Raw genomic sequence first — 4,517 nt, 5'->3', positions numbered from 1 at the left:
GTTATCATCATACAACGAATGACAAGGCAAACGGGAAACAAGTTGTGTCGTTAAGCCCTTTTGTATGGTGAAACCAATTCTTTTGAAGACTACATCCATAGATCTAGGGGATATAACATGGCTATGCATGATCCGTTCTAGTCTACTAAAGAGCTCCACCACGTCTGGCGCAAGGAAACCAAACGTATCAAATGCAAATGATATGAACACGTGTTGATTTTCCATGCACGGTTTCCCATTTTTGGTGACCTTGCATTAAACAACTTTTAATGCAGTCTGTCCCGCCGTGTAACCCCAGGCCCTCAAACTTATGTGAAGGGATACCCCTATCATGTCCACACATGCGTGTTTCCCTCCAACCCATCCAAAAATCAAAACATCAGCTGGTCTAAGGGTTGCCTTTCTTCCGTCTGGTCAGTCAGGAAATTCACAAGAGCCTCTTTCTTGGCGGAAACCCCAACACGCTTACATATGTCTAACAAAACATTACTAACCATATTGTGCCTATATTTGAACCTCGAGAGTTCTTTGCAATGAACTGCATGCTCGCCGAAAGAGTCCAAACATGCCTTGCGGCACACCGGACATATCCCATTGGCTGAGAATATTGGAATCATGACTCGATATATGAGGATGGTACGATACTCCACCGGAGACGTATCTTGGTGAAGCACATCTATAGGGATAACTAGAAAAAAATGTTGAGCATGTGATGTATGTAAACACTGGAAAACTGCTTCCTGTTGAGCCGTCATATTGAAATTCACTTCCATATCTTGGATAGTTTTACTAAAAAGGGCACTCGCTAGTGTATTCTGAGATTTAGGGGGGCGGTGTCCTTAGTAGTAAAACTGCTAAGGTCAATGTCCGAAAGCTTGTTACGAAGAGAATCTAAGGCATAAGCATAATCAAAATCCATACCATAAATGCCTCTATCCCATAGGATGTGGTCTTCCAATACCCAAGATTGGGTCCTTAAGGAAACAAAAGCATATGAGGTAACCCCTACTGTCGGGTATAAAGCCAAACCACCAAACCGAATGGGTAGGGAAGCAAGTCGCCACTATAAGTTGCAAAAGAAGGGGCCACCACAAACCACAATGTCTTTAATCGCCCCATGTAATCCATTATCGAAGAACAACGCCGCCTCCTCCATATATATATATATATACCATTATATAAACCATATATAAATGTGGGCCCTTAAAATTTTAAGACTTTGTCTTAAAAAACAAGGAGGATCAATATTGGCCATTGAATTTAGTTTGGATGGCTTAGATCAGTTAAATGGTAATCCATGTGATTTAAAATCAACCAATCAAAATTAAAGGAAAAAATGTACAATTTTTTAAGCTCAATGTACAAAAGATTAAGCACACAAAAACAAATCAAATGATTCTTATACTCTTAATCACGTGGATTGACACAAGGATTGCCAGCATGTATGCCTAAGAGTCGTTGATATGAAGCAACAAGCCAATGGTCATGCTGGTAGCTACAACACCACAAATACACTCAAACCTAATCACTTTACTCCTATACCTGACGCCTTGCCTCCGCCTTCAGCCACTCACGTCCGCCACCAACATTTTTGAAGCTTTTTACACCTTCAACCAGTTCACCTACATTGCATGACCAGTTCCCTCATCACCATCCATCATCACAACCGACCCCCGTCTACATATCTACCACCGCCGCACGATCTTGACCATCAATCTCATCCTTAAACACCACCTTCATCTTAAGTCGCCTTCATCCCTACTAAACCACTCAACACAGCTATTGCAACAAAGCAAAAGACGAGATCTGGAAACCCAAGATCTAAAACCGCGACAACCACCACCCTTTCTAACATCCGCTGCCAAGTCTCTCTTTCTCTCAATCAAAAACCATATATCTTGATTTGTTTCTAATTTTTATTATTTGTTTTTTGGTTTATGTGTATGTATTTACATGTTCAATTATATGTTTTTTAGTTTAATTGTTTATGAGAATCTAACAATGGTTTCTTGAAATTTCAGTTTCGGGTTTGAAGAATCTCGGTTAAGTTTTCCATTTGTAACCGATTTATAAGCTTTATAATTGTATTTTTGTTGTATATGTATTTTCCATGGTATTTCAGTTTGTATTTGATATTTGTATATGTCATGAGTAAATCGTTTCAGAATAACAATATTTGAATGGATCATGGGGAAAACCCTTTCTGGTTGTTCGTAGAACTTGCATGTTCTACATCATAATATATGGTTTGCTTTTTCTTGATAAACATATTAAAATTCTTGAGGCTTAAATAGGATTTTAAATTTTTTAACAAAAATGTATTGTTTGTGTTTAATATGTTTGTTAGATTCTATTTTGTTTTTTAAAAAAACCAAAAATACGATTTATTGTATAATCAAAACATGATTTATTGTATAATCATGTTCATAGTGAATTAAAGAAATAAATTATATTTTGGTTATTATGTATCAATATATTATGACAGATAATCGTATGCTGAATGAAGATAATAAAATAGAAGGTAAATAGTTTTTATAGACGGGGAAGTAAAATTTCAAATAATGTGTAATGAGTAATTTTGGATTAATGAAAATTCAGTTTTGTTTTTCATTTTTTTTCAAAATAAAATTTCACAACAAAAGTGTTTTAAAAGTCCTGACAATCATTATTTACAATAATTATTAAACCTAACAATATGGTATGTAAAATTAAAAAGTAGTTTAAGCAACTAACAAAATTAAGTGCATCATCTCTTTCAAAAAAAACTAAGTCAATTATTACGTAAAATAAACACTTCAATAGAGATGATTTATTAAACATCAATATAATATATGCTGATAGCAAATATAATAATAATCGATAAAAAAAATAATATATTATTTGCATTGATTGTCTAATTATATTAATGAAAAAACAAAATGCTAAGTTAAATGATGGCCTCATAAGAAAAGTATAAATAGAACATCACATCACTTCACCTCCACCCTCTACAATTTAAATGTAAATGCATGTGAAATGGAATGTAGTCTTAAAGAAAAAAAAAAAATAAGAAACCTAGAAAGCGAAGATATACGATGAATCCTATTTCGTATTCTATTGATTGAATATAATTATTCAACTACAGTATTCTATTGATTGAATATAATTATGCAACTACAGAGATAGCCAGGGAAAATTAAGATTTAATTATGTATTTTTTTAATATAATAATGTTAAATATTATAAAATGAACCAAGAGTTATAAAATTTTATAAGTTTATATAAAAAAAATTAATTGTTTAGTTTTATAATAATAATAATAACTCTCATATAAAATTTATATTAAGGAATAAATGTTATAGTAAGATTATCACAAATACGATAATGATATTTTAATATAAAGTTAATAATTGATGGATGGTATGACAAAAGATAATTAATTACGTTACCTTGGAAAAATATTTTAGTTCTATTTGAGCAAGAATCCATTATATAAAAATGCAAAGTACAAATCGAAAATATAGTTGTTTTTGTAGTTTTCAACATTATTTAATAATTGTTATGGTGTTGGTAATAGTGATATCAGAAAATCATTTATTTGCCGATCGAGTATTCTTTTTTATAATAGTAAAAACTTTAGAATTTTAAATCCAGGTGCTGAGAATAAGAATGGGTGCAGACCGGTTCATATATCAGAAATGTTTTAGGAACCTTTAACCAATTTCGGTTTAGATTCCAACACGCATATAATTACTGATTTTGGTTCTGGATCTGATTTGGATTCCAATTCTAAATAAATTTTCTTATATACACCTTTAATATCATATGTGTAGTGCATTTATCATGCAAATCATTTAAAGGCACGTGAAAGGAAAAATATCAAAATCAACAAGTTGTTCATAGTATTGATTTTTTTTTTTTTTTTATATTTGTACAATTATCGAAAGAATGGGTCAATCAAGTCGTTATTATAGATATATATTAATGATAATTGAAATTTACGGATATATTGCATGTTTTTTTAAATATTACATGTTTTCAAAAGAGACTATTTGTTGTAAGGAACAACTCATCGAAATCATCAATGTAAATGATATTTGTTGATGTGTGTTATGTTATGTTTTTTTAATGTGACATGTTTGAATATGAAACTAATATAAGAAAAAATCAAGGTTGTAAAAATCGTTCGACGGTAGTTCAACGGTTGACTGACGTTAAGCGATTAATCGGAGTAAGTGACGATTAATCGGTGACCTATATAATTAACAAAAATATTTAAAAAATTAATAGATCGTAAAAAAATAAGTATTTGAAAATTTTAGTATAATATTTTAAAATGAAATTTAAAAATTTTAAAAATTTAAAATTCAAAATTTTGGTGTAGTATTTGAAAATTAAAAAATTTAAGATTTTAAAATATTTCCCGCCAAGGGCCGTCAAGCCCGATTCCGATCAATTTCCGCCAAGCATCATAATTGTAATTAGTTCAAGGCCGCCAAACGATTAATCGTCGAATAATTGGCTGTCAACACCGATTT

At 31.5% G+C, this 4,517-nt stretch overlaps 1 long non-coding RNA gene across 1 annotated transcript; it reads left to right on the top strand.

Annotated features, from left to right (window-relative positions):
* The first annotated feature begins 1,433 nt into the window (after positions 1 to 1,433).
* Positions 1,434 to 2,268, top strand: LOC145005929 (uncharacterized). The gene is made up of 2 exons (XR_013662718.1): positions 1,434 to 1,865; positions 2,022 to 2,268. It is a non-coding gene; the product is annotated as an uncharacterized LOC145005929 (long non-coding RNA).
* The last annotated feature ends 2,249 nt before the right edge of the window (positions 2,269 to 4,517 follow it).

This window comes from Lactuca saligna, chromosome 7 (genome assembly GCF_052625555.1).
Source record: "Lactuca saligna cultivar CGN05327 chromosome 7, ASM5262555v1, whole genome shotgun sequence".
In the NCBI taxonomy this organism is placed as follows: Eukaryota; Viridiplantae; Streptophyta; class Magnoliopsida; order Asterales; family Asteraceae; genus Lactuca; species Lactuca saligna.
Note: the sequence above shows the minus strand (reverse complement) of the source record. Positions and strands in the feature narration are given on the sequence as shown.